Source organism: Mya arenaria, chromosome 12, assembly GCF_026914265.1.
Source record: "Mya arenaria isolate MELC-2E11 chromosome 12, ASM2691426v1".
NCBI lineage: Eukaryota > Metazoa > Mollusca > Bivalvia > Myida > Myidae > Mya > Mya arenaria.
In genome coordinates this window covers 2,817,253-2,838,944 of record NC_069133.1, presented here as the reverse complement: position 1 = coordinate 2,838,944, position 21,692 = coordinate 2,817,253, and the positions used below count along the sequence as shown (strand labels likewise).

General features: G+C 33.1%; 1 protein-coding gene and 1 long non-coding RNA gene across 26 annotated transcripts in view; one reads left to right on the top strand and one right to left on the bottom strand.

The window, feature by feature from the left end:
* LOC128211285 (dopamine receptor 1-like) overlaps window positions 1–21,692 on the top strand; it is a 342,707-nt gene that overhangs the window by 267,814 nt on the left and 53,201 nt on the right. The window lies entirely within an intron of this gene.
* LOC128211287 (uncharacterized) lies at window positions 12,854–16,482 on the bottom strand. Of its 2 annotated transcripts, none has more exons than XR_008257257.1 (6): window positions 16,400–16,482; window positions 15,561–15,643; window positions 15,180–15,327; window positions 14,844–14,938; window positions 14,492–14,623; window positions 12,854–14,312 (listed from the first exon to the last, which is right to left on the bottom strand). It is a non-coding gene; the product is annotated as an uncharacterized LOC128211287 (long non-coding RNA). The 2 variants fall into 2 exon arrangements; XR_008257258.1 differs by having other exon boundaries at window positions 15,561–15,683; window positions 16,400–16,455.

Here is a 21,692-nt window from a genome sequence, read left to right as displayed (position 1 = left end):
ATTTTCACTAGATTTGTAGATATCCAAGATCGAAGCCACAGATGTCAGTATGCCCATTAACGATCATATTGTCGTTAGTTTTCACTTGCTCATAATTGCATTTCACTCATTCCCGACAGAAAACCATCTACATATCAACAGTGATAAAGCATCTACAATTACTTCTTTGTGTATGGAATTTAGCAAAGCAAATAGCGTCTTTCCATGCCCATAAACACATCTAAACATGATGAATGGATAGTTGATTCTAATTTAATTCTGCTGGGATCATCGGCAATTCGGCACCGATATCGGCACGTAGAATGTTTGAACAGCTTCTGAGAGTGTATAATACTACCCTAAGGATATTTAAATGGTTGTCCACTGTTTACGTCCGCTCTGAACTTAACTTTGCTTAATGCATCAATTAACGTGCCCCGAATAAGGGTATTATGTTCCGAGTGCACTGAGTGACGTCTGTATTATTTACAACATTTTAAAATAACTGTTCCCCAAATTGCACTACAATGCAGAGTACAATGTACGGTGGTTGATTCCTGACCTTTCGTGTTAAGGCATTTTTTTCAACAAAAGGGCAAATATGCAAATAAAATCCGCCAAATTCGGAAATGCGCTACGTGGTCGCTGCGATGGACAAACACTATAACTGGCAGATTTCACCCACCTTATACCAGTGTCTTTTCATTTTAGAAGTAATAAATGTGATGTAAACCATTGAAACGCGACGAGCAAATGTTTTTATATACGGAGTGGCAATAGAAAGTTTAAACTAAACATAGTGGTTTGGGACGCTTCGATATGTTTCGCGAAAAAAATATTTCGTTAAAAAACGCAAACTCTGTCAAACCACTTAAAAGGCTGGATCGTATAAAACAAGGAATGTCTTGAGAACAGTCCCAGTAAACCTCCTTTGGCCGGCACATTTACATAACAAAAGAGAGGATGAGTTAATTTCTTGAAGTAAGGTCTTCAGATACCAGTTTATAGTAGACAACATATTTGATTTATCTTGACTGTAAATGCTCTGTCTTGGTCATTCTGGGCTGGTCATTTGATATAATTATCTAATGATATGTGAAATATTTCTATTTCATTGGTTTTGTTGAATATAGATACTTTTTTTATAATAAATCGCTTAAACTTATCGTTAAATTAGCCAATGAAAATGTTAAAAAAAACTTAGTATGTGTGTCTCTATTCTAAACTGACGAACGACCTGGATTTTAGCGCATTAAAAATTACAATATAGAAAATACAATCTTATTAAAGGAAATAGTTCGTCACTTAATGACATTTGCTTCTGGATCCTAATACTTACAGTCTTACAGAAAATAAATCTGCTACTTTCTATTTCTAGCTGATGCATGTGGTAATTGTTCCTAGGGGGACACGGGCTAATTGCATATTTCCGAAGGCAGCTAGAAACTAACTATACTCAGTTAATCAAACTCGGCAGATCCTACTCGATTTCGAGATGCGAAATTTCCACTCTTTTTCAAGATGAAAAGAATATAAAAAATTTAACAATATTAATTTTTAGCGAAATATGTTCAAACCAGGATATACAGAGTTTAAGCAGAATCATAGACAGGCGATATTGGCGCACACAATACGTTTATACACATATAAATTTAAACACATTTAAACGTCCTAAATTTGGTGTATGCGATAATCTAGGTGTCATCTACGCGATCGTCTTGAATCTCTTCAAGCTAAATAAACGTTATTTTTTACTTAAAATCTAACGTAGCTTTTTAAAGGGAATAATCAATTCCCGAAATGGTTCAACATTGGTCCTGATTATGCTATATATGCAAAATCTTTCTTATTGAAGTTGAATTAAGTCTTTGGTAAAAATGAGTTGATATAGGGTGACCCCCTTTTAATACATACAGAAACATATTGTTTGTAAATCACTAACATTGACTGTATAACGGAAATAATCTACACACATTATTAGTGTTTCTATATCATTACAGTGTTTCATGTGTTGTTTTTTTAATCCAATTTAACCTCGTTAATTCAGGATTTTTTATAACGATACTGCTAGTTTGTACTAGAAGGTTGATCACAACGGTTAACATATATCTTCATAACAAAACGTTTCGGAACAAATATGGCTTCAAAATAGACACCTGGCCCCAATATCATTAAAATACTTAGGTCAAATCACAATCTCAATCTCAACTCATTTTTCCACATAACAGTATGACATTTTTAAAAATTACTAATGTTTTACTGTTTTTAAAACACATTCTCACATGCATTATGTTGATAAACATGATTGCTTAATATTCTAAAAAAAAATCTACAGCATAAAATGTATTTGAGTAAAACTCAAAAATGATAAATTGGACTCAAGTACAATTTGTGCTCTCATTTTTTTTTATTTAAAATATTGACCAAATGTTTTATCAACATAATGAATGAGATTTTAAAATGGGTAAAACATTTACAATTTTGAAACATATGATGCTGTTATTTGATAAAAGGAGTTGAGACTGAGATTGAGATTTGACTTGAGTATTTTCGTGATATCGGGGTCTGAATTCAAACTGGAAAATGGATCTCACTTTTTGCAATATTATCTTACGGTGCTCCTTAAAAATGCACTCTTACTCCCAAAAATGATTTACCACAATAAATTGTTGTTTTATTATTCCAAAATGGTTAAATAAATGTCGAAACCAATGGTTCTTATGACGGATACCGAGTGTAGTTTGAAAGAAATGAGCATAAAACACAGTAGTTCTACCTTATGAGACTATAGTAGACCACAGTAAATCTTTTAGCATTCACCAATCATTTAATATTTTTGCGCTTTCTTCTATGAAATACACGGTTATAATCTTGTTATAAGTAATTTATATTTTCCATAAATGCATTATATAGTAAGCAGTTAAAGGATTATCAGTCAAAATTAATGTTTGTTATACATGTGTATGCATTGATTTTGAGTAAGAGAGTCACTTTAATTTATGCATCGCCAGTAATATATCTGTATATGCTGTGCAACTGAAGTCGATTTTCACAATCTTTCTAAATCCCAGATCGAAGCCACAGCTGTCAGTCTGCCCATTAACGTTCATACCATCGTAAGCTTTATCTTGCTCGTAATTGCATTTCATTCATTGCCGACAGAAAATCATTCAAAGATCATCAATGATAAAGCATCTGCAATTCATAATTCTGTATACGGAATTTAGCAAAGCAACTAGCGCTTTCAGACTGGTAAATAGATCTATAAATCATAAATTGTTATTGTAGTCTAGTCTGCAAATATGTTTTTGCCTTTGTCGTTCAAGGTAGCTGATACTCAATATGTGAATTATGTGAATTTTATGCAATTTGAAACGGGCTCTTTTGTGCATGGAACTGAATAATCAAAACATATCTCAAACGCACATAGCAAAATATTTGAATGTGTATTGAAAGTTGGTAATTTCTGACCCATTTGTGTAAAAATTAATACAAAAAAAAATCAAAAAGATATATTTTTGAGTATCAGTATCGACATAATTGAACCCTAACTAATTTCGTATTTGTTTGTACATTCGTCAGAATCGATCAACGTGAAATAAATGGACAGAAAATTTGCAAAATCCTCATTTGTCATTGGCCTGCTTGAAATGCTTATACCAAGTATATGCTACTGGTTATTACTAACACTCATTTAAAATGAAAGCCTTGGTGGACATATAGACTGACTGAAATATAATCCGTCTATGAAACTATTTTTGGTGTATTCGTCAGAATCGCTCAACTGAAAAGAAAATTATTTGATTGTCATTGGTCCACACAAAAAAGCATACACCAAGTGGTTCTAGAGAGTAAAAACGTCTGGCAGCCAACGGTGAGTAGATATTTATAAAAATGTAATGTAAACATTGCGTTATTTGCGAAATGCAAGGGGTAAAACAGAAATTACACACGTTTACGGTATGCTCACCTTATTGTGTTTTACATTTCTCTTACTGAGCAAACTATATATAGTCCTGACAAACCATGTGCACCAGTAAAATGTTCTTTGAGACACTGTCTTATAAACAGCCATGTTTATAACACGATGTCCTAGCATCTGAAGTAAAGTTGTCTGGTTATAGATTATTATTAAAGTGGGAAATATAATAATGTATGATTCAAGGTTAAAGCTGATGACTGTATAATACTTCGTATTACATATTTCTACACTAATTATACAAATGCATCTGCAGCAAATTTTGATCTGTTTTCCACTGGTTATTTTTCATTATGTTTGCACATTCAAATGATTGCATTGGTTATTAGTTAGTATTTTAAACATATTGAGCAATGAATAAACATTTCGACTAAATCAAAAAAATATTGGTTCTAAACACATTTCGTTTGAACCATTGATCGTGAAGTTGGCTTGTCCATTAAGTCTCGAACTACCCACGTATCTGCAAACATCCAGGGTCGAAATTATTGTGTTCTCACAACAGGATGTCAAGTCATCTTCCTTACCATTATCAACACGATAGAAGATAAAAAAAAATGTTGTAGAATGCTTTCACCATTTTAGTGTTTTTACACCACGTGTAGCTCTTTTGTGTATTCTATGTCCACAGTGGGAAAACCTGACAACGACATTCGTAAATAAGAAACGTGTTTATTCAGATTTAAGTTGACGGTATCTTACCTTGCGGGATCATGTCCATTACAAAAAGGGGTTTAAATGCAATGTTTTGCATGAAAGTTTAAACAGAAAAAGTGGACCTGTCAGTTGTAGCCTCTTGCATGGCGTCGTATTTTGTATATATTCATTCTCTTCTCATGTAACGTTTTGAATTGATGCCCAAAGCATATGGGTTCAGCAGACATCCAGCATTCACATAAGTGTACCTCGGATACCTTATATAAGAATATGACTAACACAAGACTACTTTTATTAGAGTGGTAATTTCATTGTTGACCACATATATGTTGGTATTATTTGAAAAGGCTAATGAGTAGTGAATAATTAAGATATTTACCAAAAATACTACAACATACAATTTATAGCCTAGAAATAACGCAAAATGAGGAAGTTCACTCTCGATTTCAGTCGAAATAATAAAGAACATAATAACAAACAGATAACTTACCAATGACTTTTTTTCAAAATCCTTTTCTTTTTCTAATGTTTATCGGCAAGAAATGCCCTTTCATATAATAATAACATTATATGACGTAACCAAGCATCCACATGTAACATAAAAACCATTGGCTTAATGGCAAAACAAGCATATTTGTACACTAACTACCTGCAATTTTTGTGTTTAATTTTGGATGAAGTCAATAAGAAAATGTATTTCAAAAAAATAATTTGGTTAAATCATAAGACCGCAGGTCGAGACGGATACATGTTTACTCACCGAACAAGACGTGATGCAGGTCACCAGAAAAGCGTCCTATCATAATATCCCCTTTGTACAATGCATTGAAACTAGCTAAATGAAGAACCACATAGTTTACAATTAAACTATTTTTACGCAGTGTTTTTCGTATTTTTCCATTAAAAAAGATTACTAGGTATGTATATCTAGTAGAATTCATTCTTATGCGAGATTGGCTAGTCGATGTTGTCACGTGATATTACCAAGTCTGTTATATAGCTTAAATAATTCAAACGGTAAACCTTCGTACCACACTTTTTACAATCATGATGTCAAAGTGTAAAACATTTTTTTTAAATAATTTTCCTGAGATTCGTTACAGAAAAAACTTTTTTTGGTGCCAATCTGGTGTATAGTCTCTATAAACCTGTTAATCTTTCGAAGTTTCGAGAAAGTGGGGCTAGCAGCTTATCTAATACGCTCGTCATGGTTTATATACGAAGATGAAGTGGTATCGTAGTCCGTTATACCGAAAACAGAAGATATATAAGTACTGCTTATTATTTTGTAGATGAACCCTAGATATTTCTATTCAAATAGGTAAGTTATTAACACTATAAGCAAGAAAGCTGTGTTAGCAAGTACAACAGCGATCCCGATTCATTTTACCTGACATGTTCCAATCTCGACACCAATCAGATTTAGTACATATAGTGCCACACATAGATAAACAAATACTGCATGTCTGATAGCCAATGCCTTTATTTTTCATAAGTAATGGGTTGTGTCAAAAACCAATCTAGCACGAAAGGAGATGTCCGCGATATGGGTGGGAAGCCTCTAAATATCGCATCATTCGGTCCTTTAATTTACAGTAGATGACGTTTAAACGTTCCTGTATTGCGTGACTGTTTCACGTTGGTTGATGTCTTCTGAGAAATAGAGAAACTTTTCTTACAGACAGATTGCAAATGGTATAAAATGAATCATTTTGATTTGTCATCAGACGTGAGTATTTTGTCAGCACAGGAAGTATTACATTTACTTTACAAGAACAAGCGATACATAATGCAATAACTTCGATAGTGTACCAAAAAGCATATAGTTCCAAACTAGGGCGAGGGTCGTAATGACAAAGAACTAGGTACACAAAGATACAGACACCACATTCATTAATACAAAACCTACAAACAGACCCAACACGCATCAACATATCTTTACCGATAAATGATGGGAGTACCACCTTGGAACAGTCAATGAAACAAGAGTTCACTGGAACATGAGGCTATTGGAGACTCATACTAGTTAATAACATTGCCATAGCCTCACAATTGTCCAAACAATGTCAATAATTGTAATAAGGATATATAAGTCTCATCAGTTCAAGCATCAACTTGAAAACAATGAAAAATAAAGTAAAATTTACACATAAACTTAGAAAGTAATTGCAGGTAATACACGAGTTGTTTCAGACTGTAAACAAATGAATCAAGCCAAAGCACAAGTTAGTATTCTTAAAGGGTATGTTATAGTCAGTCTAAGACACAGCTTACCCGAGCAGGGTTTAAATATATATATATAATTTAATATAGTCTAATAATAAAAGTTTTTTTCCTGTTCAAACCAGGTGAAAGAACACAATGAAAATATGATAACAAAACAATTCCTTTCGAATTTTCGACGAGATGTCAAACCAATCATGTTATATTTCAGAGTATTCTTTGAATAATTCACTGTATAAATATCAATAGTGTGATGAGTGTCGGAATCCTCCATAAACTTCTTGCTGACTGTTATAGAATTTATTGATAATAGATATTTTAAGAAAGGTCTCATTTCGTTCATAATAGTGTTAGCTCGATTGATATCGAACGTTGAAACACAAATTTAATAATCGTTTAGGACATATTACCACCAACCCCATCCCTCTTAATATTAGCATAATATATGAGCTTCCTATCGTTATTATGACTTTCATTCGAACTCGTCGCCTGTAATATATCACATCCAATGCATTTCAGAACTTGGGCAAATATTCACAAGATTTGTAGATCGATCCAAGGTCGAGGCCACAGCTGTCATTAACGATCATATTGTCGTTAGTTTTCACTTGCTCATAACTGCCTTTCATTCATTCCCGACAGCAAACCTATCTACATATCAACAGTGATAAAGCATCTACAATTACTTCTTTGTGTATGTAATTTAGTAAAGCCAATAGCGTCTTTTCAGGCCCATAAACACATCTATACATGATGAATGGTTATTTGATTCTGATTTAATTCTGCTGGGATCATCGGCAATTCGGCACCGATATCGGCACTAAGAAGGCACGAACAACCACTTAGAGTGAATAATACTCCCCTAAGGGTATTTAAATGGTACGTCCACCTTTCACGCCCGCTCTGAATTTAACTTAGCACATATGCTTACTGAATAAAGTATTCAAGAAATGTGTATGCATCGAATAAGGGTATTATGTTCCGACTGCACTGAGTGAGGTCAGTACTACTTACAGCATTTTGAAATAACTTGTCATTACTGTTGCCCAATATGCACTACAATGCATTATACTCGTACAATATATGGTGGTTGATTTCTGCCATTTCGTGTTAAGGAATTTTCGCAAAGAAAAGGGCCCAAATGCAAAAACAAACCGCAACATGGCAGAGTGAGAAATCGGGATTGTGCTACGTGGCCGCTGCAAAAAGGCAAACATACTACGAAATGGCCGAGTTCACCTATCATACATCAGTGTCTTGTTATTTTTAAAGTAATAAATGTGGTTAACCGTCGCGCCGCTATGAGAAACTGTTTTAAGATACTGAGTGGCAGTACAAAGTTTAAACTAAACATAGTGGTTTGGGATGTTCAGATATGAATGCTTAAGTTTTTTTGGCCCCAATATTTTCTTTCGTTAAAATCGCAAACTCTGTCAAACGACCTACAGGGCAAGATCGTATAAAACAAGAAATGTCTTGAGAACACTCGCAGTATATCTCCTTTGGCCGACACATTTACATAACAACAGAGAGGATGAATTAATTTTATTGCAATAATGTCTTCAGATCCCAGTCTCTAGTAAACAACATATTAAATTTATGCTTACTGTGAATGTTCTGTCTAAGGTAGCTCTTTGATTTCGTTCTGGGCTGGTTTTCAAAGACATCTCATTTTAACGTTTATTTTTTTACTGGTCATTTCATGTATTTACTTATTGATGTGTGAAATATTTATTTTGCATTGATTTTGGTGAAATATATAGTTTTATGTCAAAAACAAGTATAGTTTTCGTTTAATTAGCATATGAAAATGTTGGAAAACCGACTTATTAATAAGTAGACTCGGTTTCCAGAAAACTCGTGTTTTATTGACTATTCCAAGACGGTAGTCCCATTATTTATCAGTAAAGCTATTTTTATACGTGTATGGTCTGTTTGTGTTGTTTGTGTTTGTGTTTGGGCTTTGCAGAAGTTTTTTGTCTCTAATACATTGTCGTTTGGACATGTGTCATTTGTCTCTAAACAGGGTTGATTGTTTTAAATGTTCGACTATTGGGCTTGTCCTGTTGTTTTAATTGTGTCATTTAGGTTGCACTCTTATAGATGACCGTTTTGACTGCATTTTATTTTATTGTCTAAGAATGAGCCAATTTTGGCGTACATGTCTTGAAATCAGTCGTTAAAGTCTCCTGATAACGGTTAGATCGCAGTTTTTGATATTTATGTTCGAATAAGATGTTTTATGGCCAACTACCGCTTTAAGAGAAATGAAACTTTTGGCAGCCTCACCATTTCCAAATAATTGAGATCTGTTATATTGTGCATCTTATATGACTGAAGTGAAGACATTGATACAAAAATGAGCTAATTCTGAAAAAAAGAAATGTCAAAACTGTCAATCTTTGAAAGTGCAGTTTTAAAATAAGATATAATTTAAAAAGTAACATAAAAACCGGCCCTTGTATTCTTACCACGTATTTTCTGAAGTATGTAATTCATTGTATTTGAGTATTAAAACTTAATGTACAATATTACGTGGAAATTAGCAACACTTTTGTGATTTTTTTAGAAAACTTACCATAACTAGCGTATTCTTCAACAAAAATTAAGTCAGACTGAGAGCCATTCGGAAATCTTCGGTCATTTTCAATCGAAAACAACCTCGGATGTATATGGGACAATATCAAAAATATTTACATTTTAACTACGCTGCAAATTGATCGCGTATTATTTCAATTTAGCAGTTAAACTTATTATAATGACTTTACTCTTGGGATTCTTGATTATTTATGCAATAATTCACTTCATTGTCAATCAGTTTAAACTAAATTATACACCATGCATGTAAGAGCACTACAATTAATTAATTATGCTATTAAAAATACGAACTACATGCACTTAAATGGCACGAAAGGATATCTTGTAATATTTATAACATTTTTTTTCAACACAGGTATAACAAAATATCAACTTCAGTAAGAATATATTAGTTCACTGGTGTAGCAAAATATCAACTTCAGTACGAATATATTAGTTCACTGGTGTAACAAAATATCAACTTCAGTACGAATATATTAGTTCACTGGTGTAACAAAATATCAACTTCAGTACGAATATATTAGTTCACTGGTGTAACAAAATATCAACTTCAGTACGAATATATTAGTTCACTGGTGTAACAAAATATCAACTTCAGTACGAATATATTAGTTCACTGGTGTAACAAAATATCAACTTCAGTAAGAATATATTAGTTCACTGGTGTAACAAAATATCAACTTCAGTAAGAATATATTAGTTCACTGGTGTAACAAAATATCAACCAGTAAGAATATATTAGTTCACTGGTGTAACAAAGTATCAACCAGTAAGAATATATTAGTTCACTGGTGTAACAAAATATCAACTTCAGTAAGAATATATTAGTTCACTGGTGTAACAAAATATCAACTTCAGTAAGAATATATTAGTTCACTGGTGTAACAAAATATCAACTTCAGTAAGAATATATTAGTTCACTGGTGTAACAAAATATCAACCAGTAAGAATATATTAGTTCACTGGTGTAACAAAATATCAACTTCAGTAAGAATATATTAGTTCACTGGTGTAACAAAATATCAACTTCAGTAAGAATATATTAGTTCACTGGTGTAACAAAATATCAACTTCAGTAAGAATATATTAGTTCACTGGTGTAACAAAATATCAACTTCAGTAAGAATATATTAGTTCACTGGTGTAACAAAATATCAACTTCAGTAAGAATATATTAGTTCACTGGTGTAACAAAATATCAACTTCAGTAAGAATATATTAGTTCACTGGTGTAACAAAATATCAACTTCAGTAAGAATATATTAGTTCACTGGTGTAACAAAATATCAACTTCAGTAAGAATATATTAGTTCACAGGTATAACAAAATATCAACTTCAGTAAGAATATATTAGTTCACTGGTGTAACAAAATATCAACTTCAGTAAGAATATATTAGTTCACAGGTATAACAAAATATCAACTTCAGTAAGAATATATTAGTTCACTGGTGTAACAAAATATCAACTTCAGTAAGAATATATTAGTTCACTGGTGTAACAAAATATCAACTTCAGTAAGAATATATTAGTTCACTGGTGTAACAAAATATCAACTTCAGTACGAATATATTAGTTCACTGGTGTAACAAAATATCAACCAGTAAGAATATATTAGTTCACTGGTGTAACAAAATATCAACTTCAGTAAGAATATATTAGTTCACTGGTGTAACAAAATATCAACCAGTAAGAATATATTAGTTCACTGGTGTAACAAAATATCAACTTCAGTAAGAATATATTAGTTCACTGGTGTAACAAAATATCAACTTCAGTAAGAATATATTAGTTCACTGGTGTAACAAAATATCAACTTCAGTAAGAATATATTAGTTCACTGGTGTAACAAAATATCAACTTCAGTAAGAATATATTAGTTCACTGGTGTAACAAAATATCAACTTCAGTAAGAATATATTAGTTCACTGGTGTAACAAAATATCAACTTCAGTAAGAATATATTAGTTCACTGGTGTAACAAAATATCAACTTCAGTAAGAATATATTAGTTCACTGGTGTAACAAAATATCAACTTCAGTAAGAATATATTAGTTCACAGGTATAACAAAATATCAACTTCAGTAAGAATATATTAGTTCACTGGTGTAACAAAATATCAACTTCAGTAAGAATATATTAGTTCACAGGTATAACAAAATATCAACTTCAGTAAGAATATATTAGTTCACTGGTGTAACAAAATATCAACTTCAGTAAGAATATATTAGTTCACTGGTGTAACAAAATATCAACTTCAGTAAGAATATATTAGTTCACTGGTGTAACAAAATATCAACTTCAGTACGAATATATTAGTTCACTGGTGTAACAAAATATCAACCAGTAAGAATATATTAGTTCACTGGTGTAACAAAATATCAACTTCAGTAAGAATATATTAGTTCACTGGTGTAACAATGTATCAACTTCAGTAAGAATATATTAGTTCACTGGTGTAACAAAACATCAACTTCAGTAAGAATATATTAGTTCACTGGTGTAACAATGTATCAACTTCAGTAAGAATATATTAGTTCACTGGTGTAACAATGTATCAACTTCAGTAAGAATATATTAGTTCACTGGTGTAACAATGTATCAACTTCAGTAAGAATATATTAGTTCACTGGTGTAACAATGTATCAACATCAGTACAACATATTAGTGGGGCGTAAAGGGGCGTAAATGGGGCGTAAATGGGGCGTAAATGGGGTGCTGGGTTTCTTTCCAATACAATCGTTATTTAATAATATACGAACGGGAGGTATATCAAATTTGACATATATCAACATGATGACTTATTTTCTAATGAATAAACACACGACCCGGAAATAAAATGAATTTGAACGCATTCAAAAATCATGAATAGAAAATGCAATCTAATAAACGGAAATAGTTCATCACATTAATTTATTTCTTTCTGAATTTAATACTTTCAGTCTTGCTGAAAAAATATCTGCTTCTTTTTATTTCAAGCTGATCCGTTTGGTTATTGCTCCTGGGGGGACACGGGCTAATTGCATCTTTCCGAAGGCAGCTAGAAACTAACTAGACTCAGTTATTCAAACTCGGCAAATCTCACGAGTACGAGTCAGTTGGTAAAACAATATTAATGGTTGCAATGAAAGTAGTGATATGACAGTCCCTTAAAGTATTCGTTTATTCGCTTAATGCAGGATAGATGTAGCATATGTTCATCTATATTTAGCAGGTGGTCATTTTTTGTAATATGTGACCAGTCACGGGATTTTTGGCCCGAAACCACTTTTTGGGCGAAAATGAGATAGGAGTAATTTCTGACTGTACTATTCTTTAGGATTAAAAAACTGAAAAGAAAATTCAAAAATTCCTATTTTTAACGAAATAATGACAAAAACTAGAAGGGCACTTGGTTAAGAAACAGCTGGAATTTCGGTAAAGTTCAAGAATTTATTGAAACATTTGTATTCACAGATGCAATAAATATTCATCACCACAATATAAACAATTCCCACATTATAACGACAACAATATATTTTCAAAACCATTCTCAATTATTATTGAGAAAATAAATGAAAATTAATTGGTTACCATGGCAACCTTTAGTGAAAAAGGCGTTTTGGGGTCAAATTTGCATTTAAATATACAATAAATGCCATATGAAGCATTCAATAATAATTGATCTGTTTATTGATATCCTCAAACCTTACTGTAAATGGTGTATGTATTTGACATAAAAAAAATCCGAATAAATAAAAACTGTTCGCCAAGTACCGTAGTTTATTGGTAATTTTTCACAATAAATTGACATTAGGTTGGAACTTGCACCTAATACAAACCAATGCATATCTAGAAGTTAAAGTATGTTACCCCTGTAATTGACTATAATTTATCTTATTTGAATGGTATTTTAAGAGTTTGTTTTTTATCCTGGTTACCATGGCAACAGGACACAAATATGATTATAATCACACCAACTTTACCAATTTACCTCAAATGTGATTTTTTGTATAGTCATTCATTGCACATAAAACATGAAATGGTAGTATATATACTCTTAATTTAATAAACATAACAATCCTATACAATTTACACTATTGTTAAATTAGATCAGTTAATAAATGGGCACATTTACATTTTACAAAAATGAAAACAATTTATTTAACATACTAACTACTTAGCATGTACACGTCATTATGTAGTTTGAAGAGGTATGCAATTGGTCACATAGTACATGACAAATTATATTTTCGATGCTTATTCATAGGTAAAAATTAAAGCTGAAATGTTTATAGGGTTCAGGAAGGTTTTAAAAATAAAGATATTGAAGAAAAACTGAAAGGTTGCTAAGGTACATTTTATCAGGCTGTGAAGTAACTAATATTGACAAACAATACTATAAATGTCTTCAATTCAAGCATTTATAGGCTTCAACTGCCAGATTGTTTTAAGTGTGTATTAATAATAAACATATAGTGGTCTTCATTATGGCAGAGGGGCTCTACCAACAAAAGACAGGGTGTAGCACCCTTCTATCAATCATTTGCTAAAACCACAGTTTTTCACTCAAAATCACTGGTAGCTTCATTTCACATGAACATGTTTCTATTGAATTAATAATTGTCAATAAAAAATTGATGCACGTTTTCATCAGCTCAGTAACGGGCTCATTCTCAAATCTTACAGTTAGTTTATAAAGATCACATATCAGTATATTAGTGTTTTCACTTTTTTAAAGGATCAGAGCCTTTTTGCATTAAGTCCTTTTAATTGGATGCAGTCAGGGTACCCTCCATGGGAAAGCCATTGTTGTGGGCTTGTCAATTTTAACTTCAATCTCACTGTCCTTGGCATGCTCTCTCATGAATTCACTCACTGGGTTGTTAGCTGAAGTTCTGCAAAATAATGTTCATATATGTACATCACTTAGTGTTTGGAATAAATTATGCAAATTAACTTGAACATCAAAACTCACATCTAAATAAAATGGACAAAATATCTAAAATTGTTTTTGACTTATTTCATAGATATACATGCACAGGCAGTGATATAGTCTATAATACTTTTGTTATACCTGAAGTGATGATATTTCCTCAAGTTTGGAATGGACTTCAGGGGTCACTTGGTGTACTCCAACCAGTCAAAGAATATAACCAGTTTGCCAAGGTCATCAATCCACAAAGGATGTGTGCTGCCTCCATTTGGTCTAAATAAATAAACATGTTGTTTATATTATGATATAATACCTATTGTTTTAACACAAGCTTTCTTTTACATAATAAGGTATTATAACCAACTTCAGTGTTTAAATAAAGTACCAAATGTCAATATTTATATACACAAAATCCTTTAATTTGGCTTTAAATCAACATTTAAAGCACCAAAATTAAAAACAAAACAAAAACAACAAGATTCTTACAACTTACCTTCCACAGACTAAATCTCACACATGACTGAACTTTATGTCACCTGCTTCCATTTGAATAAATGCTGTGTCTCTCCCTTCAGAATACATCAGACCCTTGAACATAGAATTACATACAATTTATTGAACTGATTGCCTTCAATCCATGACATTTAGAGAATAAAGAGAACAGATTTAAGCCCAACTATTTTTATAAGACTAATGCATATTTTGAGATTTCTGATTACTTGTATTGAAAAAATAACAAATGTTACATTGTTATGTTATTCTAATGTTCTCATGTGTCAATATGCAGTGCACAAGTGATGTATTTCAACACTGCTTTTTTCAATCATACCCAATGACTGCATTGTTTTTATTCCACCAAACACAGTTGTCAATGTGCAGGTATGCAGAGTCTTCTCTATATGGATGATGTTGAAAATGAGGTACCACACCATTGGCCACATAACAGCTAAACCCTTATCACTGAGATATCTGTGAACCTGAAAACACACACTTTGAAATAGAAAAGATGTATATATATTTACACTTTCATTTTATGTTCAAGTAAGAACTTTGAATAAAGGTGATATAAAATATTTAAACAAGAGCGCCGCAGAGCAATTGTGAGCACTTTCAGTGAATTTACAAAATATAAAGGTTTTCCATTTCTCCTATAATAATTTAGTCAAATGGCAAAACTGTATTAACCACTCATTTAATAAATAAAATTTACCATATGATTTACAGAACACTTCAAAGCAGGGTACTCTTGCTGTGCCTTAGTATAGGTAGAAGACCTGCTCGGCATAGTCAAAGCTGTAATGGATTGTTGTTCTATGTACAGCAGGTGCTTCACCTGAAATTCACATTTGATCATAATGTTCTAAAAATATGTATTTACAGAAATACAAATCTTTAACTGTTTATAGTTGGAGTGATGCCCCGGCAGATCAACATGTACACAATATTGCATGCCAAAGAAATTTCCTGTTAGTCTGAATGTCATGCATACTCAAAAAGCAGCTTGCAGCTACAGTCATTAATATTGGTCCTGGCTTTTAGAGTATTGTGCTCTTATTCTATATAAACATTTCCCCCATCTGCATTAGTCTATTATTTTCCTAATCATCATGATCATCTTCATCATAACAGAAATTTATTTCAATGTACCTGAACCTCATGAGATTGTATGTTATGCACATAAATCAACATTGCAAAAAAAAAGTTCATCTACAACTTTAAATTCATCAACATAGCTAAAAACACAGTTAAACTGCAACTCAAAATTAATTCGTAAAATCCATCAATAATTGTATTGATAGTTGGCCGCGGTAAGATGATGAAAAATTGATTATGTCCTTTTTCAGTCATCATAAGTATGCAAAAAGAGATTATCTGCTGGATTTTGATCTGTTTACATTTTCAATGTCAGACTGTCAAATTTCACTTCCGCTTTCTTTTCCTGCGATTAATTTCCATTCATTTGACCGAATTTAGAATATATTGCATTACAATAAAGATATACACATTTGTAAAATTATATGCTTAAACAATGAAATTAATTCTACTTACCAACAAATTCCTAATTTGATGTAAATGCCTTTGGTTCAGCTTGATCTACATCCTCAAATTTGGGTCAAAAAATAGCTCATGACAACTACGGGAGATAACACCAAAAGTAATAAACAATACGAAAGAAAGTGGTTAAAAAACACTATTTCTATGAACATTACATTGTAAAGAATATATTTGACTGAACAATCTAGGGTGACAAATTGTTTAATGGTTGGATTTACGATAAAAACTTCATTACTTTCTTATTTTTTACGCTTCAACTTTGCGCACGTTTTTCTCGAAATCGAGGCTATCGGTTTCGGGCCAAAAGTCTCATGACGCGTCACATATAATGCCGTTAATGTTTACGGAAATGTCAGGTAAACATGTCTTTGTGCAAAGTATTAATGAAAGTTGGAAAAACGACATCGTATGCTTATGCCACCAAAAAGGGTAGTCTTTGGTAGCTAGTTTACACATTAAAACACTGCAATATGTTATGAAGCATGTTGCCTACAGGTTCATCTGCAAGATAAAGATTTATTTTGCAATAAACTGAAATGCGTTCGTGCTATGGTGCTATGCTTTTTGCACCTCTTATAAATGGTGGAGCTGGCGTTTAGTGGCCGTGTGCTAGGGCTATGAATTTGTTCTGTTTGCCATGATTCACCCCAAAATATTTAAAACATAATGCGTTTTCACACAAGCAGTCATTTCTCTAGATAATTTATTTTCCAGTAAGGATAGACGTTCGTCCCTTTCACAATTGTAATATATTACATTCGCATTTAAGACTAATTTCAATGAGTGTTCAAAATGATGAATACGTATATGATTACTTTTATCGACTGAAACTTCGTCTCTTTCAACAGTCAAATGCTAATGGCATGAGAATACTCTCAGTATCTGAGCAATTTACCGAACATCTTAATTTTGATTTTATTGTTTATTTGCTTTTAGCTGTAATAAGAAATAGCAATAAACTTTATAATCATTTTTGCTTGTGGAATTTTCATTGATTAGGTATAATGTATTGCGTATTTGTAAATGGTTTCTTAACTATATGCCTTACTGATTGTGAATACCTGATTTAAACTTCCGACTCATCGCAAACATGGCCGGGAAACTAACTCAAACCGACTCCCGTACCGGGAAGGCAAACACATGGTGATTGAAGCGATATTCTATATGGTTTAAACCAGAATATCTACATAGGTACAACATGAAAATGTTATAATTGGGCCGGAGAAAACCGTTTTGAAATGTATTTCTTAATTATATAGGAAATGGCACATGGCATTCCTTCCCTTTCAATCGTCTATTAATAACATCTAATTTAAACAACGGTGGCTTTATGTGCCCAATTTTGACGTCTGTTTCACCTTCTTAACGGTGTATTTAAGCACGACTTTCGTCATATTTAAGGCTACTGGGCTAATGCTTAAGTTTTAATAGTTTGTATTTGGTTTGCCGTTTGCCTGTCCATATTTTTATTAGTATTTAGTATTAGTTAAGAATACGAAACTACAAACAAATGACACGTACTTACATTTCTGCAATCTTGAACAACATTTAACATCAAGAATGAGAAAATGATGGAAAAAAACTTGTTAATGTTGTTATTTAAGAAAAAGATTAAATTGTTCTCTTGAATTAATAGAAAACACAACTCGTATGCTTTGTCTTTGTAATGTTTGTTTTCTTGTATTACTGGCCGGGGGACTTGATTTGACCACTGACTTAATTACCGTTAAACAATACGATAAGTACAATATGATTACGTTCCCTGAGGAGGAGAACGCATGGCTCACACATAAGCAAATGAGCTCTTAGCAGTCTGGAGCATTTGCAAATCAAATGTTATTACCCAAGGACACTTTGACATTATATTGGTGTTTATGTATGTAAGACAACGGTGTAAATTGTACAAATATTAATAAAAAGCTATCTGTTCTCTTATTGAAACGTTCAAATTCCCTTTAAAGCTGCACTCTCACAGATTGAACGTTTTGACAACTTTTTTATTTTTTGTCATGGAACTAGCCATTTTTGGCTAAAATCCATGGAAACAAGTGATAAAAGACTGCTGACAAAAATTAAATCACAGATTTATATATTGCAGTTCAAAAATAAATGTTTTATGCAGTTTTCTTAAACCGTTTTCGAACGGAAATCTGCAAATCTGCGATCTGATCTTTTGTCAGCAATCTTCTTTCATTGATTTGCAGATATTTACGCAAATATTTGCTCTTTCCAAGACAAAAAAATAAAAAAGTTGTAAAAACGGTAAATCTATGATAGTGCAGCTTTAAAATTACAGCTCTGACGCTGTTTTGTTTTTCCAAAAACGATACACGACAGAAAATCCTAAGCCGATGTCAGTGGTCTATGCGGTCACATTGCTCTTTTCACTTGCTCTTAACTGCATTTCCCAGATCTTTGTCAATGCATTTGTAGATTGCAAATGTGATATCAATGTATCAGGTTTTCTCTAATCCAATAACATGCAAGTGACAAATGACCTTTGTGTAACGGAGTTTTTACTACAAGCAATTGTATTATATCCTGAAAGCAAGTGAAATATATTTGTGTCGGGTTGTAGAATCTTAGTTTTTTAACAATTGATTTTTTCTTTGAAAATTAAACATTATTCCCCGTACATGTGTGCAGCTTAACGTCGTTCTGTTGGATTAAAGATCCCAAGATACCAATAGAGCGTATCCTTATTTGATAAAGAATGCTTGTATTGGACAGACACTCCGTTGCGAAAAGAAAAATAGTTAAAGTTTCAGCTGCTTCATGTAATTTGACTCCCTTAAGAACGAAGTGCTGCATTAACTGCAGACAAGAACGAAATGTGATTCCACTTAAAAAAACATTAAAAAGGCTGTCGCTCACAAGGAAAAAAAAACATTAAAAGTTGTCGCTCACAAGGGAGACGTACCGAAGTGCATATAGTGTTCCACCGATACAAATTATCTAGGTTCCTTTACACTCAATTGCGTCATGCGAACTTTCCACTCAATTTCAAGATGCGAAGTAGTCTAAATAATATGATGTCTACGTAGCATGGCATATTGAGTAAACGTATGATTCAAACAATATTTATTCCAATATAACATTTTCAAATCTAAATATACAAAGTTTGAGCACAATCAAAGACAGGTGATATTTGCGCACAACAAACGTTCATACACATGTAGTGTTTCTGAGGTCCTGGTACTTCACAAACCACATTCATACACATGTAGTGTTACTCAGATCCTGGGGCATCACATAATACATTCATACACATGTAGTGTTGCTCAGGTCCTGAGGCATCACACAATACAATTATACACATGTAGTGTTGCTCAGGTCCTGGGGCATCACTCAATACGTTTATACACATGTAGTGTTGCTCAGGTCCTGGGGCATCACTCAATACCTTTATACACATGTAGTGTTGCTCAGGTCATGGGGCATCACTCAATACGTTTATACACATGTAGTGTTGCTCAGGTCCTGGGGCATCACTCAATACGTCTATACACATGTAGTGTTGATCAGGTCATGGGGCATCACTCAATACGTCTATACACATGTAGTGTTGCTCAGGTCCTGGGGCATCACTCAATACGTCTATACACATGTAGTGTTGATCAGCTCCTTGGGGCATCACTCAATACGTCTATACACATGTAGTGTTGCTCAGGTCCTGGGGCATCACTCAATACGTTTGAACACATGTAGTCTTGCTCAGGTCCTGGGGCATCACTCAATACGTCTATACACATGTAGTGTTGCTCAGGTCCTTGGGCATCACTCAATACGTCTATACACATGTAGTGTTGCTCAGGTCCTGGGGCATCACTCAATACGTCTATACACATGTAGTGTTGCTCAAGTCCTGAGGCATCACTCAATACGTCTATACACATGTAGTGTTGCTCAGGTCCTAGGGCATCACTCAATATGTTTAAACACATGTAGTGTTGCTCAAGTTCTGGGGCATCAATCAATAAGTTTATACACATGTAGTGTTGCTCAGGTTCTGGGGCATCACTCAATATGTTTATACACATGTAGTGTTTCTCAGGTCCTGGGGCATCACTCAATACGTTTATATACATGTAGTGTTGCTCAGGTCCTGGGGCATCAATTAATACGTTTATAACTTTATACACATGTAGTGTTGCTCAGGTCCTAGGGCATCACTCAATACGTTTATACACATGTAGTGTTGCTCAGGTCCTGGGGCATCAATTAATACGTTTATAACTTTATACACATGTAGTCTTGCTCAGGTCCTAGGGCATCACTCAATACGTTTATATACATGTAGTGTTGCTCAGGTCCTGGGGCATCAATTAATACGTTTATAACTTTATACACATGTAGTCTTGCTCAGGTCCTAGGGCATCACTCAATACGTTTATACACATGTAGTCTTGCTCAGGTCCTAGGGCATCACTCAATACGTTTATACACATGTAGTCTTGCTCAGGTCCTGGGGCATCACTCAATACGTCTATACACATGTAGTGTTGCTCAGGTCCTGGGGCATCACTCAATACGTCTATACACATGTAGTCTTGCTCAGGTCCTGGGGCATCACTCAATACGTCTATACACATGTAGTGTTGCTCAGGTCCTAGGGCATCACTCAATACGTTTATACACATGTAGTCTTGCTCAGGTCCTGGGGCATCACTCAATACCTTTATACACATGTAGTGTTGCTCAGGGCCAATCAATCATCAATCATCGAAATCACAATATTGACCTCAATTCGATTAGTATAAGTGTGTCTTGAACTATACAAAATTCAATACATTTTCGCATATTTTCACTAAAAATCACTGATTGAATCACGTTTGAGTCCAATGTCTGTATAGAAAACAGTACTTATGTCCGTTTTGAGAGGCAATGAGAAAGTAGAAGGATCTCTAGGATGCATACTTAAGTTATCATTTACACGCAATCGATGTTCACTAAGGAATACACTATTAATTGTGGTGGGTTACCTAGTTTGACATGCCAGAATAACAATTTCTATTAAATATCAATTTATCAGTTTGGTATAAAAAACATAAAGGGGACAGAATTGTATCAAATTATTGTTCACCAAACATAACATTGCAGGCAAAAAGAAAATCAATTAAAATTTACACGATGACAGTAGTATACGTAAACTGCTATACCCTTTGTCATCCTTTTGTAAAAATTAATCTGAATTTCACAAAATAGATTTACAGACGATACTGTCTTTAATCATAAGTCGGATACGTTTTAAAACATTATGGAGGAAAGTTATTTAATCTTCAAGACG